The sequence below is a fragment of the Narcine bancroftii genome, chromosome 3 (genome assembly GCF_036971445.1).
Source record: "Narcine bancroftii isolate sNarBan1 chromosome 3, sNarBan1.hap1, whole genome shotgun sequence".
NCBI classification, from domain to species: Eukaryota; Metazoa; Chordata; class Chondrichthyes; order Torpediniformes; family Narcinidae; genus Narcine; species Narcine bancroftii.
In genome coordinates, this window is record NC_091471.1 from 300537035 (window position 1) to 300553452 (window position 16418).

Consider the following 16418-nt stretch of genomic DNA (forward strand, 5'->3'; position numbering starts at 1 on the left):
CTCATTAAGCCAGATCCTGAGAGACTTCGCCCACTACAAGAGCCTCCTCCACCTTAAAACTAGTGATCCTTATAAAGGGCCCTCGGGATGTTCGCTTATAACGCCACGTGGATTCTAGCAAGATTCAACTGATGGTAAATTCAGAGAAGTATCCAATGGAGGAAAAGGCCCTGAACACCTTTAACTTACTAAAGAGAGAGTTGGAGGAAGTCACTCTGCATTCGGTAGATTGAGGTAGAGTATGATGCATCTGATGTGGCTGTTTCTGCTGTCCTTAACCAAGGAGGACGGCCCGTTGCATTCATGTCAAGGAAGTGAATTGCACTACCACATTGTCGAGAGAGAAGTGACTGCCATCATTGAGGCTGTGCGTTAATGGAGCCACTACCTGGCACGGTGCCATTTTAGCTTGGTTACTGATCGGAGGTCAATGGCCTTTATGTTTGATGGTTAAAAAGCGTACAAAGATAAAGAACACAAAGATTCAAGTCTGGAGGCTGGAACTTGCAGCATTTAGTTACACAATAAAGTATCGTCCAGGGAAAGAGAATGTGGTCCCTGATGCAGTTAGTCGGGCGTATACTTGTTCAGCCTTTAATACGTCCACATTCACTGACATTCACAACAGACTTTGTCATCCAGGAATAGCTCGGCTGCTGCATTTTGTTAGAGCAAAGAATCTCCTCTTTTCTACAAAAGATGTCAAGATTTGTGCTTCATGCAGTCTGTGCTGAACTAAAGCTTCAGTTCTACCACCAACTAGGAGGGACTCATCAAAGAAACAAAACCTATGGAACGGCTTAGTATTGATTTCAAGGTACCCTTGCTTACAGCTTTGCGTAACCCATATCTACTTACAGTAGTTGATGAATATTTGTGTTTCCCCTTTGCCTTTCCAAGTCTCAATTCGCATACTACAACAGCGATCAGATGCCTGGATCAGCTATTTAGCCTATGAGGAATGCCAAATTACATACTCTCTGATCGAGGCACCACCTTCATATCTTAGGATCTGAAAGATTATCTCTCCCAGAAGGGGATTCCCTATTGGACAGAAAGAGAGGTTCAATGCCATATCTATGGAAAGCAGTCCATTTGGCCATTAAGCTGTCCGAGAAGCATTGGGAACCGGTGGTTCCTGAGGTACTACACGCCCAAAGATTGCTGTTGTGTACAGCAACAACTACAAATGTTTTTTTTTTCCAACGCTGCTCCTTCCATGGAAATTCACTGCCCTCCTGGCTAATGACCCCTGGACCCATACAACTAAGAAGGTTGATGTGGAGTAACAACAACAAACCACTTGTAGATCAAGTTGATCTCCTCGGCAGTAATCCAAACATCAGGTACCCAGATGGACAGGAGTCTACTGTGTCAGTTTGTGACTTGGCACCTTGTCCAGAAGCCTAGGCGATCCCCACATCTCCTATTGTGGAACAAGGTAAAAGAAATCTGGTGGTACCAATCACTACTGGAGGAGGAGGAAGATATGACATGTTACAGTGTGGAGGATGGTGAAACAATAGCTAAGGAGATCCAGTTGTGTACCACAACCTCCCGATCGATATGGATGGGAGTAGTCCCATGAAGTGTTGCTTGATACTCCTAGTGTTTTATTATTTTAGCAGGGAAGAATTACTATTACAAAGTTATTCTTAATTGTTCTAAATAATTCTAAATTCTAACTGTAACTGTACAACTAAGTCGAGTAAAGCTTGGAAAGTGGCCACCAAGTTTTTCATTCTCACAACAATAGGTTTGTCAGTCAGAAGAGGAGTCCAGCTGAGTCAGGCAGGCTTCTCATTTGTGTACACAAGTAGAAGTCCTGCTCCATCTTTGGGATCAAATGAAATCACTGCACTACCATGGCTGCAATAGTGCCTGCATTCCGTGCCCCTCAAAACACCTCCTTGCAGGTAATGGTCTACCGCTGTCTTGTCCCTTGCTGGTCCGGAAGGTCCAGGGGTTGGTTTTTCAGCGGCTCTGGAGAAATCTTGGCAACGTGACTGTCTTCAGTAAATGTCTGGATAAATAACAACAGTGTTATCACACAAGATGATCGACCATAAGTTTATTGTCATGGTTCATGGACCGAACACAACTTTGGTCCACTCTTCCACAGAAGGGTGAAACAGTTAGTGTAGAGGGTAGCACGGACAGCATAGCAGATAGTACAACACTGTTACAGTGCCAGCGACTGGGGTTCGAAGCTGATGTTGTCTGTAAGGATTTTGTACTTTCTCTTTGTGTCTAAATGGGTTGCCTCCGGGTGCTTCGGTTTCCTTCCACCTTTCAAATCATAAGGGAGTTGTAGGTCAATTGGGTGTGATTGGGCAGCATGGGCTTGTGGCCCAGAAGGGCCTGTTACCATGCAGTATGTCTAAGTTTAAAAATAAAACTCTCTCAACCTCTCTGTATTGCTGTAACACCCAGACATGTAACCCCTATATTTCAGTATTGGTGACTACTTTCTGATTCGGCACTTTTTCCATTTTGCTGCTGTCAGCCTGCTGTACTGTCTAGCAGACAGTCTTATCCCTTTGCACCTGTACATCATAGTTTAACAAACCCACCAGCGAGTTGGTCGGCAATGCCCCAAGTACCCTTGCAACTAGCAATTGCTACCTTCATGATATTTGCTGCACGTTTTGCAAAATAATAACTCCATTCAAAGTAATATTCATACACGAGCTGGTAATCAGATTAATTTTACAGGCAGCACATTATGTGAGGAAATACTGACCATTTAGAATGGAATGTGAATCAAATCAAATAATGTAATTTCACACCTTTCCTTTGCTTCAATTTTTAAAGCGGAGACTTACTTCTTGGATGCATGTTAACTTGATGCTCAGCCAGGGCATTTCAGAAGTAAAATGTGTTGTATTGAAATCAAACTAAGGAAAATATTAAAGCTTAACCCACAGGACTATGTCGCGTCATGGCTCCTTTGCACAAGAAGTCCTGAATCAGAAGATCACAAGTCAAAGGAACAGAACCAGGCCACTCGGCCCATCGAGCCTGTTCCGTAAATCTACACTAAGCTACTCTTCACCAGTTCCAATTTCTGGCCTCTTCCCCATATCCCTTGATGCCCTCACTAATGAGATACTTGTCTATTTCTTGTTTATATACTCCCAGTGATCTCGCTTCCACTGCTGTATGTGGCAGTGAGTTCCACAGATCCACGACCCTCTGGCTAAAGATGTTCTTCCTAATCTGTGTTTTATATGGATAACCTCTGATTTTCAGACTATGACCCCTTGTCCTCGATTCACCCACCAAGGGAAATATCTTACCCACATCCACCCTATCTAAACCTTTCAAAATACGAAATGCCTCTATGAGTTCTTCTCTCATTCTCTTATACTCCAATGAATACAACCCAAGAGCTGCCAAACACTCCTTGTATGTTAACCCTTGCATTCTGGGAATTTCCAAATAAAAATATTCAGATTCCCAGTCTCTCGGCAGACCACCAATTCTGCTTTGCTTTATTGGGAACTTCCTCCTCATTTGCAGTGTAGATTCAATCACTTCATATGTTTCTTTTCTTCAAGAATTGAATAGCAACCTCAGCTCAAAAGTAGAATGCAAGCACTCAGGGAGACAATCAGCATCTGTGGAGGCAAAAGGTATTACTCAACTTTCCAGGTGAAGATGCTGCATCAGGAATGAGACAGGGAACAGCATGAGTTATTAGGCTTCCTTTGAGCTTTAGCACTCAGACCAAACCTGCTCACGGGACACGGGCTCATCTACACATGGGCTCACCTGCACACAGGCTCATCTGCACATGGACTCACCTGCAAACAGGATCACCTGATCATGGGCTCACCTGCACACAGGCTCATCTGCACATTGGACCACCTGCACACTGGATCACCTGCACATGGGCTCACCTGCACACTGGATCACCTGTGCACTAGATCACCTGCACACAGGATCACCTGCACATGGCCTCATCTGCACACTGGATCACCTACACATGGGATCACCTGCACACAGGACACATAATCACCTGCACATATGACTACCTTCTCGCAGGATCACTAGCACATGTGCTCTCTTTCTCACAGGATCACCTGCTCACATGGGATCACCTGCCCACATGATCACCCACACACTGGACAAACTGCACACTGGGCACATAATCACCTGCACACAGAATGCAGGATCACCTGCACACGGGACCCATGATCACCTGGACACTGGATACATGATCTCCTGCACATGGAATCATTTGCACACGGATCACCGGCACACAGAATATGTGATCACCTGCACATGTAATCACCTAAACACAGGATCACCTGCAGAAGTGAGCACCTTCTCACTGTCTCACCTGCACATGGGGCACGGGGTCACCTGTGTTTTTTTTTTAATAACAATTTTCTCCTCTGTCGTTTGCTTTAATAGAGCCTCAGTTCCTTCATTCACAAGTACACATCAATCATTTCCAAGACCCAGGGAAAATGTTTAAAAAAATGTAGATGAATTTGTGAATCTGATTGCTCCAGGACATCGAACAGATAAATCTACAGCACTGCACAGGCCCTTCGGCACACAGGATTGTGCTGACCTAATACCTTCCATTTTTCTCAGTTCCACATACATATCTAATCATCTGGTAAAAGATCCCATTGTACCGGCCTCCATCACCATTCTTGGCAGCGCATTCCATGCAGCCACCTCTCTCTGTGTGAAAAATGTACTTCTTCCATCCTCGCTGTACTTACTCCCAAACACCTTAAGACTATGCCCCGTCATTTAGCCATTTCAGTCCTGGGGAAAAGCCTCTGGCCATCCACACGATCAATGCCTCTCATTATCTTATACACCTCTATCAGGTCACCCCTCATCCTCCAAGTTCACTCAATCTCTCCTCTTAAGGGACACTCTCCAAAGCAGGCAGCATCTTATAAATCTCATCGGCATCCTCTATATAGCATCTACACTATTCCTGTAGTGAACTGACCAGAGCAAAACCCACTATTCTGAGTGTGCTCTAACTGAGGTCTTATATGGCTGCAACATTACTTCATAGATCTTGAATTTGATCCCAAAGACATACTTTGAAAAAGAAACATTATTCTTTGAACTTGGAAACAAAAATTTCAGCAATTTTAGTCGATTGTTGCGTCCACCACATATAATAGATTCATAGATCACTATAGCCCTTTGACCCTTCTACTTTGAGCTGAACTATCATTCTGCCTGGTTCCACTGTCCTGTACCTAATCCATAGCTCTCTATACCCCTTCCATTCATGTGCCTTCCTAATTATTCTTATGTTAGAATTGCGCCCGCATTCACCACTTCAACTGGCAGCTCGTTCCACACTCCCACCACTCTCTGTGCGAAGATGTTCCCTCATGTTCCTCTTAAACTTCTCCCCTTTCACCCTTAACCCATGTTCTCTGGTTTCTATCCCACCTAACCTCAGAAGTAAAAGCCTTGTCGTATTTACTCTGTGTACCCCTCATAATTTTGTACACTATCAGAGCTCCCCCTCATTCTTCTCCACTCCAGGGAATAATGTCCTAACCTGTTTAACCTTTCCTTTTAACTCAGTTCTTCAAGACTTGGCAACATTCTAGTAAATCTTCTTACCCTATATATAGATTTAGAAACCATTCCTGGACACATTTGGCAAAATCCAAGCCATCCAGCCCTTTTACAGTATGGGAGTCCCAATGAATAGTTAAAATCTCCTATTAATGTTAAATCAGTTGGCATTTCCCAGTGACCAATTGAACTGCCATTAATAGCACAGCAGCATAATACCAAACACCATCACACATTCATATAAAAATTGTCAGAGGTCTTTCACAGGTTGATTTCCATTTACTTCCACAAAATAATTTGGTTGAGTAAGTCTTCGTATATTGTAACATTTCAATTCAGTCAGAAAAATTTTAGTATTGTCATGTTCATTAAAGTTCATAGAAACTCTGCCCATTCGGAACTAGTGTAGCTTTAAAGAATTAATCAATTTAGAGCTGTAATGTATATGTAATTGAAATTCTGTGTGGGTGCCTCATCTGGCATTAAAGTCACAAAAATAAAGTCCATTTCAACACAGATAAATCCAATTCAAACAGGTATTTGATCTATGGAGGTGTAAATGCTTTTAAAAGAATAGATTTTGTCACTTGGAAGCTGACATTGAAAAGGATTTGTCCTTACCAGTCATGACCTTAACGCCAGCATCCACTATTGGAAATGTAGTCTTAAACTTCCAATCTATAGTGAAATCCCATGTTAAAATCTGACTCAATCAGTTCAAACACTGAAGCACTATGAAACAGGATATTACCAATGAAATAATTCATTTTCTTGGTCAGGGACGGTGATAGAAATGGTACGAATTTGTGGAAAATATTCAATTTTTTGGAGTAATGAGGCAACACAAGAACAGGGCTGTTGATTAATTTATTATAGCGGATTGTATTTACTATGTGTTAGCTGGTGGGTATAATTTCTGAAGCAGAGGTGTTGGTCTGTGAGAAGCAATCAATATCATAGCCTTCATGGCCATGAAGGAGCTGTTCATCATATTTCTGGGGAGAAGAAACAGGAAATAGTATTTCTGAAAAATGCAGATTCTTCTTGCTGCATAAGTTTTTAATGGCACTCTGCATTTTATCGTGCAATAGGCGAGGTGTGGAATGATGGAGATGTAGATTTTTCTCACATAACCACAGCATTGATTTAGGAATGTGATCTTTCCATGTATTGTTGGCGCATATGTTGGGCAGTTATCGATCAGTCTGACTTGTTATTTTGGTTTCAGCTATGAAGAAGAAAAAGAGGAAAGAGCACTGCTGGGAATAGGTTTTTTTTTACCTTTATATACCAATAATATTTTATCAGAATCTCTTTTTTATTGTTTGGGTGAATGTTTTCAGAGCTCGTCGCATTCTGATTAGCGCAAATATATTTTTGAAAGTTCATTATATTAATCACAGTATCAGTTTTCTATCAAAATCTATATTTTTTCCATTTTATTTCAAGAATTATATATTATTTTGACATGATAATATTTAAACAAAAATACACAGCACTAGGTATAATCAGAGATGCAAATCAATTTTAAGTCTTTAATCTAAAAAAAGAGACAATTTTTGTGCGTTATCTGATTAGTTCAGTGTTCTCAGCATTTGTTTTCCCACTCTCATACTATGCCATACTGAGGATTACTTAAGGGGGTATGTGAGTACGTGGGGCACTGACTCAGTGCTTCCTTGAAAGATATTGGTTGGTGTCACCAGTACACACAAGCTATTACTGACAAGTTTCCTGGTGTAAGTAAACTCACTCATTTGAGGAAACAGGCTTCCTGCACGTCAAGATCCAATTGACTGTTCACAGGATTATCTGAACGAAGTTCGATAATTAATTTTATTTTGTATTTGTTCATTTATTGATACTATTACCTTGGGTCAGCCGTTCTCAACGGGGCCCTCCTGGAGGCCACAGCACATTTAAGTAAAGGGCTTGTTTTCTTTTCACCTCACGTAACATAAATATACTTGATGTAGTCGGTAGGAGTACGGAGGAAACCAAAGCTTGACTGCTTCACAGGAAGGGGGCCCATAAACTTTGAACATAGTCCTCAGGGAGGTCCATAGCCAAAACAAAAGTATAACTATCAGGAAAAGGGTACAGGAGCCTGAAGACGAGCATCCAGAGGCACAAGGACAGCTTCTCCCCCTCTGATATCAGATTTCTGAATGGACAATGAACCACAGACACTACCTCTCTTCATCCTATTTTCACGCACTATTTTTAAAATGTAATTTATAGCAATATTTTCACTTTAATGCTGCCACGAAACAATAGATTTTTGCGACAATAAATTCTGAATCTGATTCTGAAAAGGTTGAGAATGGCTACGTTGGAAGATGGCTACACACATTGTTCTTCGTGAAATAATTATCATCATTTTATCACTCCATCTCATGAATCCAACATGGTTACCATTTTGTAGCTGTTGCTGCATTTTTAAACTGGAACCAATAATAACAGTATATTGTAATTTATTCCTGGTTATTGGGTGTTTGTTGCAAATTCCTGTGTCAGACTGTTTAATATTCAAACATTACATTATTCACCTTGAAAATATTTCCTGCACTCTCGGAAGAAAGATGCACAAATATTTTGAAAATACCGTTCAGCAGTCAAGGGGTTAAAAATTGGTTCAATATAAGCTTGAAACATGCTTGGATGCTTGGAGTCTGCAAATGACTGGAACCATTGCTGAACTGTGGGGAAGTACTGGACAGAATGAAATGAAATAATAAAGAGAAAATCCTCGAAAAGCAGACTTTCAAATGTAGAGCTGAAGATGTGTCTTTTAACTGCATCATTACCCTCTATTGTCTGAAGCTTAATAAATCATAAATTGGAGTAGATTTGAAATTATCCTGGCCTGAAACAGACAACCTCAAGGACAGTCATGGCTCGATCTTCAATCTGTGTAACCTGATAATTAGAGAAAAAAGTCAATAACAATTACACATAACAGCCACTTGCCAGAATTGACACAAATTATTTGAATTTTATGTGCTGTTGACTGTTACTTATTATACTAGGCCCTATTTTGGTGTATCTCCGATCAGAGTTATTGTTCTAAAATTAACGTAATCCTCTTGTCTATGTACCTAACGCACTTCTAATATACCTTGAGGATCACTCTCCTTCGAGGGAAAACCCTCACCTTTCTTTGATCCCTTTACGCATCTTCAAACAACCAAGCTTGCTGTAAATGTCATGTTGCACCTGAACACGTAGTTCCTCATCTGTTCTTGTGTTGCATTGTTCTGAATCCTGTTTTGATTCATTCGGTTCTGCAATGCACAGGAGATGATGTTCCTTTCTGGAAACATGAAAAAAATATATGCATCCCATTTGTAGGGAACTGGCAAGCATGTTCAAGCTTTGAACTCTCAGAACTTACAGATATTATTTGAGAGATGACTGCACTGGTGTTAAAAAATACAATGGCATGCATTTGCTCTGGAGTTTAAATAAATCATTTCATGTCTGTAATCCCCATCTCTTCCTGTAAGCTTTTGTTTTCAAATTGTTAACAGTACATGCCATCGTTTCTCTTGGAACTGTATCAATTTTGACAGTAATTGTTTATGGTATAAAAGATACTCTACCTCAATTTCTATCTTAATTATGTCTCGGTGCATCAAATAATTCCAGTATCGTTGAAAGTATCCATTTTAGAAGAGACCAATGTAAATAGGACAGACTTACATCAACACAGGACCTCACACATCCCTTTCAGAATGTCCTCAGGCATATTTCAGCCAAATGAAATACTCCTGAAATGTATTAATATGGCAGCCACATTGCCCAACAAGCTCCCCCCTAGAACACTGCAGGATACTGTTTCAACTTTATCACCTCTATCACCTCTATCTAGAACAAAGGCCACCCAAACCTTGATTAGTGAGTTAATTGTGCGAGAAACTTGTTATGTGCCTTTTTATGAGATCGAAATCTAGGTCACCTTCACTGAATGGAATGAAATCATGGATTTCATACTGGAAAAACATGGATCCAAGCATAACCCAGAGATGTCAAAGTTCAGAGTGCATAAGTAACATCACATACAACCATCTATGCGTTGTTTCTTTGGTACATTTTCCACTTAAAATTTCAATAAGCAGCTTATTTCAGGCATAATCATATCGCCATAGCTAGGTTCTCGTTATCCACCATAAAAATCAGTGCGGCACTGTACCATTTCAATGTGATATTGCATTCAAAGAAGGAAAGCTTCAGAGACAGGGAAGATAGACTGCCCAATAAAAAATGATGGCGGAGCAGTAACAGCAGTGGAGAAAATTAGTGACTAGTTAGCAAATCTACTTTACAGTTCAGCATGTTGAATTTCGATTGAGCTGAGCATGTTAATTGCTAGCTCCATTTGAGAGGTGTATACCATCTGAACTGGTACAATAACTATGAAAAATGCTACAAGACAGAAAAAAAAAGGTGGTGAATTCTCAGCACCAACACAAGAAGGCTCGCCAGCAGCTATGCTTTGTGAGGACTTTGAGGAGATTTGCTATGTCACCAAAGAATCTTGAAAATTTCTATAGGTGTACTCTGGTTGCATCACTGTCTGGTATGGTCCCAATGCACAGGACAGGGAAAGAATCTCCAAAAGGTAGTTAACTCAGCCAGCAACATCACGGGCAGCAGTCTTCTCTCTGACGAGGACATCTACAAGAGCAGTGTCTTAAGAAAGCAGCTTCTCACCTCAAGGTCCCCCACCACCCAGGCCATGGGCTCTTCACACTGCTACCATCAGGAAGGAGGTGCAGGGACCTGAGGCAACAAGGACATCCAGAGGCAATAGGACAGCTTCTTCCCCTCTGCCATCAGGTTTCTCAATGGGCAATGAACCACAGACACGACCTCACTTTCTCCTATTTTCTTGCCCTATTTATTTATTTTGAAATGTGATTTATAGCAATATTTGCACCGCAATGTTGCTTCAAAACAAGATTTTGAGACATGCTCATGACAATAAATTCTGATTCTGATTTTGACTTTACAGATATTGGAGAATTACAGAGCAATGGCATCTCATAAACCATGAAAGTGACGCTGGGCTCTTCCTTAGAACCCTGAGCGTGTTCCACCTGCAAACATTTTCTTCAAACCTTGTAGGGAGTGGATTTGTGTGTTTGGAAAAAAAATTCTGAAGTCTCATTTAGTCTCTAAGTCCTTTGATGTCACCCCGTGCTCTTCAATGTGCTTAAATGATGAGTAATAATTTTTAACAAAATTTAATTAATTTAGACATGGTAAAAGGCCATTTCAGCGTCTTGTGCTGTCCAATTTACACCCTATTAACCTGCAACCCCGGTACGTTTTGACAATGGGAGGAAACAGGAGAGAACCCACCGACGCAGGGAGAACGTACAAACTGCTCACAGACAGCACGGGATTCGAACCCCAGTCCAGTCCCGATCGGTGACGCTGTAAAGGCTAACCATTCCACCAATAAAAGCAATGAAGCTTTCACAAGTATTGTCATATGAACGTGGCAGCTTCAGAGAATCCAAGCCGGCATGATTTTCAAGATAAATTGCTGAAGCATTGGCCATCATGTGTAATGTGAATCCTTGGAGTGGCTTGGAAGATTTTATGGACCATTTCTTTAGTCTATTAACTATTATGAATAGTTTTAAGATTGCAGAAAAATAATGGTATTATTTCAATGATTTTAGTTAACCTGAACCGTTTCCTGTGAAAAAAGGACTTGAATACAGAATGTTGAAACAGTCTTAAAGTCAATGAGTCTGAATGAAGCCCATTTCACACTGCAGAGAAATGTGTGAAATGCAAGTTCTCAGCAGGAGATAAAATTGGTCAGAACATGAAAAACTAAAGTGGTTTCTTTGTGACACTGTTGTAAAATGCAGAGTCTAGTTAATATGAGTCTCTTTAAAGAATCAAAGAAACTTATAACACAAGGAGAGGCCACTCTATCCATTCAGTGAACGCTAGGCAAAATTGAACTTCGGATCTGCCCAGCATTTTATTCGTAGGCGGCAGGCCTGAATGTTGCTTTTGATTTGGATACTTGGTAAAATATGATGAATGATTCTACCTCTAGTTACCTTTCAGGTGCCAATTCCAGACTCACCATTCATCTTTTTTTTTCAATTATTCTCTAATCCTTCCAGCACAGCTTTTTAGTGTATTCAACTGCTGAAAAATAATGCAATTTTAATAAATAATTTTATTGAGATAATGGCATCTTTGATGATGGGATGGGTGAACCAGCAAAGCGTGCTGATTGGTTTGTTCCATGCTAGGAAGGAAGCCTTCAGGTGTTTGTGATACAGTCTGATTTATTAATCTGATTACTAATGGTGACACTTTGTCTGCCTTACGGCAGGCTAAAGTTATGTTACATTTTAAATGTATTATTACATGACAATAAAAGGAACCTTCAACTTTGATTTAAGGTTGCAAGGCAAGACCCAGTCCCAGATAAATCAAATCAGGTCAAGTTTATTGTCACTGCACAAGTATCACCCGTCGAAACAATGGTCCTTGGTGCAAAACACACACGACACACAACCAGATATAACACACACAGAGACAAACAATACATATGCAGGACAAGTATTCAAATATACAAATAAATAAATGTTGTTTAGTAGATATGAGGGTCTCAGATAGGTAGTGTGAGCGGTTCCTTTGGTCGATCTGCTGTTTCTCAGACTGATGGCGCTGACTGTAATGCTCCTGTATTCCTTTCCCAATGGGAAAGAGACACCAGTGATCCTCTCAGCCACTTTTATGGTCCTGCGTTCGACCTCTGATCCATTTCTCTGCAGCAACTGTACCACACTGTGAAGCTGCCAGCCAATAGAAATCCTGTAGAAGGTTGCCCTGATGGTGGCCAGTAGCCTTGCCCTCTTCAGTGTTCTCAGGAAGTGCAGTTGCTGTTGTGCCTTCCTGACAAGTGAGGAGATGTTGCGAGTCCACAATAGGTAACTAGTTAGTGGACTCCAAGGAACACGATGCTCTCCACTCTTTCCACTAGAGAGTTGCTGATTTAGTGGAAGATGGATTTTTTTCCGGTTCTCCTGAAGTCCACGATCACAGTAAACATCCAGTATGTAGCCAGATGACATCTCAAGGTTGGGCTGGGGTGCCAATGTCAGCATATTCATCAGTCCTTCTATCCCATCCTGGAGGTAAATTTGTAAATTAAACCGATAAAAATATTTTTCAATAAAATGAACTTGATCAGTTCCATTCCTACTGTCAGTTACTCTATGGAAGCAGATACACTGAACAATGTAAATTAAATTTTATTGTCACAAAACATCTGGTACAGTAAGCAGGGTTCTTCCATGGGCAGACTGACAGGTTATCTCTAATATCCATACACCTGTGTAAAGAGAACAATTAAAGAGATCAAGATTATAATGAAACAAAAGATCAATTAACACCAAGGGGCACCAATGATAACACCGATGTGGGGTTCATTCAGGAGTCTGATGTTTGCAAGGTAAGAACTGTCTTTAAGCACATTGGTGCTTTCACATTCCCCTGTCTTCTTCCCAATGCGAGCAGAGAGAAGAGAACGAGTTCAGGTGTGCTGGCTCCTTCAGTGTGGCTGCAGCACCCAGAGTAGATAGTCACGTGCTGCAAGTTCCTAACCAATGGTACGCAAGTTCTCATCTTTAAGGGAAAGACAGCAGAGTCTGGACTCAGCAGGTTGCACCAGTGTAACTTATTTTGAAGTGTCCAAGGAGAGAGAACATTCTACTTTGAGCCCCAAAAATAAAGCACTCAGGTTTGGTGAGCCTCTTTATTCTGACAAATTATACCTACAGACAAAACTCAGGGCTAACCCCACCCTGTCCATCAAACCCGCAGAGAAGGGTACCGCTATTGTCGTATGGCCCATTGGCCACTATCGTACCAAAGCAAGACACCTCCTCTTTCAACAGGGCTCCACCAAAACTGTCCAATTATCACCTTTCATCTGTTGGTCTGCACTCCTTCCTCTGCTCTTTCTTTCCTTCTTCCTAACCTTTTAAGTCGGGTATCTGCCTGCTTTTTGCACATACCTTGAGGAAAGGCTCAGGCCCAAACATCGGTTATAAATCTTTACCTCCTATGGACACTGCGAGACTGGGTGAGTTCCTCCAGCGTTTCTCACTCAAGCAGAAAGCGCTGTTGATACACAATGCCTCAAGCAGCTGTGGTGGGGAGGGATGAGGTAACAGATTGGAGTTACACCCATGGACACATGTTAGTATCAAAATGTGAATTTTATGTACAACCGGAGCAAACCAGAAACCAGAAACAGAACACCCATGTACGAACCAATCTCACTAGTGTGCAAGTTCACCAAACTACAAAGACTTAGCAGTATTTAAACCATGGAGGGCTAGAACAAACAGTACCTGCTATACCCCAATGTAGAGGCATGGCACACAGTTAAAGCAGGGAACCACGATGGTACACACAATTGAGCTCTTGCCCCGTATATATGCACCTTGCAGTCATTGCTTCAGCGCTGCCCTGCAGGAATTCAGTGGCCTAAAGCTGAGCATAGCATCCTTCGGAAGCAGGAGGAGAGCAAAGAGCATGACTAACCATGTGCTCAGCTTTTATTCTCCTGGGGTGGAGGCTGGCCCAGGCATAGAGTCACATGACTTCAAGTGAGAAGGGTGACCAATCAGAAAGAGGCTTAATCTGGGGTATCAAGTTGTGCAGCTTCGGGTCAGAAGATGACCGATCAGAAGGTGGTTTAGTCTGTGGGCAGGTGTTTGATTTTGTTTGACAAAGGGGAAGTGACCTCTGACATGTTTCCTCTGTGTAACAGCAGTATTTCAAATATCATTTAGATCTCATACTCCATGGAGTATGAGCATAGAACAGCATAGAACCTAGCCCTTCAGCCACAATGTCTGTACTAACCATCAAGCACTCACTTATTTTATTCTCTCTGCATACCGATCAACTTCCCCCACATTCTATCACTCACGACATGGCAGGGGCAATTTACTGTGGCTAATTAAACTATCAACCTTCATGTCCTTGGGATGTGGAAGGGAACAGGAACACCAATGGTCACAGAGAGAACATTCAAACTCTATAGGGATATCAACGGAGGTCAGGATTTGAACACTCAATGATGGAGCAGCAACTCTACTAGCTGTGCCACAGTGCCAGAGAGAGAAATAGAACTGCAGACACGAGAAACTTGGGCCAAAAAAGTGCTGCTGGAAGAACTCAGCAGATCAAGCAGTATCTGTGGAGGCAAATGGATGCTCCATATTTCAGGTTGAAACCCTAAGACCTGCAAAGTCCCATACTGAAACTTTGACCATCCCTTTCCTCCACAGTTGCTACTTGACCTGCTGTTCTTCCAGCCATTTTGTTTTGGTGCCAGGGCTCTCTCCATGGTTAGTATGTACATACTGTACACACTAAAACCCCGATTTAGCACAACCCTGCATTTTTTTGGTGATTATTTTATGGACCCCAATGATCGCGTTAAATCAGGATTTCACTGTAATTGGGTGGCAAAGTTCACATGGTCTGGAAGGGCTTGTTACTATGCAGTATATCTAAATTTTATTTTATTAAAAGACTTGGCAAACAATGCTAATTTTGCTTGAAATTGGCACTAGTCCATATTCAAATTATTTTGGAACTAAATAATCCTTTAGAATGTAACGAAACAAAACCAGAGATGGTAAAACTTCCAAAATCAACCCACATTCAGCTAATATTGAATAACAGACAATGCCAATTCTGCTCTTTATCTTAGAGGCTTCTTTAACTAACACCTGATTAAAACTTCAACATTATTTATTTAAGACTCATTAAAAACATAGTGTTTTTAGCTCATTTATTGCCATCTTCCTGAATCAATTTTATTTGAAAATCTTTCCTGTTAAAAAGCAGCAGAGATTTTAAACTTCTTTCTTAGTTTGTAATGCAAATCTTTGCTTGCTCCTAATGCTGAATCAGGCATTGTAGCCAGTCATTTTTCTTCCTGTTCACTTGTAAGCCACTGATTACATCTATATCTCAGGGACAGAATGGCTAGGAAAGTGCTCTGTGAGCAAGAGGTTACCTGTTGAACCCAACCGAGAGTAAGACAATCTGGAAATTTGGATGGGCGCGAGGGCTCATTACTGGCAATCTGGGGAGAGATGAGCAGAGTCAGAAGGATGATGGATGGAAGGCGTATTCTGGGTACCATGTACCAAAACAGCAAGGTTTGACAATCTTCATGTATTTGGCCTGAGACTTCATTGTCCAGGAGCTGTCACGAATGTATTACTTCCAGTCAAGCATCCGAGAGGACCCCTGGCTTCAGGTAGAAGTCCTCTTTTGAAACAGAAAAATCAGATTTTTCATTCCTAAAATAAACTAACATTGCCCCTTTTTGGTTCACATGATGCACTTCCAGGTGCCCAGCAATGCTGGCACCCCCTTTGTTCAATAAGGAGGCAGTCCTCCTGCTGTGACTTCATTAACACCCAGCCCCGTTGCCTCTCCATGTTTAAATCTCAGTCCTCCAGCAATAAAGGTTAAATCTGCCATTTCCATTCCAAACCACTTGCCTCTCTGCATGGTAAGAGTAAAATATGAGAGTCTGCAGACACAGTGATTGAAGTAAAAACACAATGCTGGAAAAAAACCCAGCAGGTCAAAAACCTTACTTTACATCAATGATATTTTGGGCTGGAAGCCTTCATCAAGCTACAAAAATCTACCCTATACAAAAATCCTCAAAAATTCAAGGGCGAAACTCCAACAACTCCAAGACCTGTGACTCAGCACCCCTACTAAATAATTGGATCAGGATTTCCTCACCTCCAGACTGCAATCAGTGAAGATTGGAA

The 16418-nt window shown here is 41.3% G+C and overlaps 1 long non-coding RNA gene across 1 annotated transcript; it reads right to left on the reverse strand.

The window, feature by feature from the left end:
- Positions 1 to 7137: 7137 nt before the first annotated feature.
- Positions 7138 to 11743, reverse strand: LOC138756532 (uncharacterized). The gene is made up of 3 exons (XR_011353135.1): positions 11678 to 11743; positions 8723 to 8881; positions 7138 to 8487 (listed from the first exon to the last, which is right to left on the reverse strand). It is a non-coding gene; the product is annotated as an uncharacterized lncRNA (long non-coding RNA).
- Positions 11744 to 16418: the final 4675 nt, after the last annotated feature.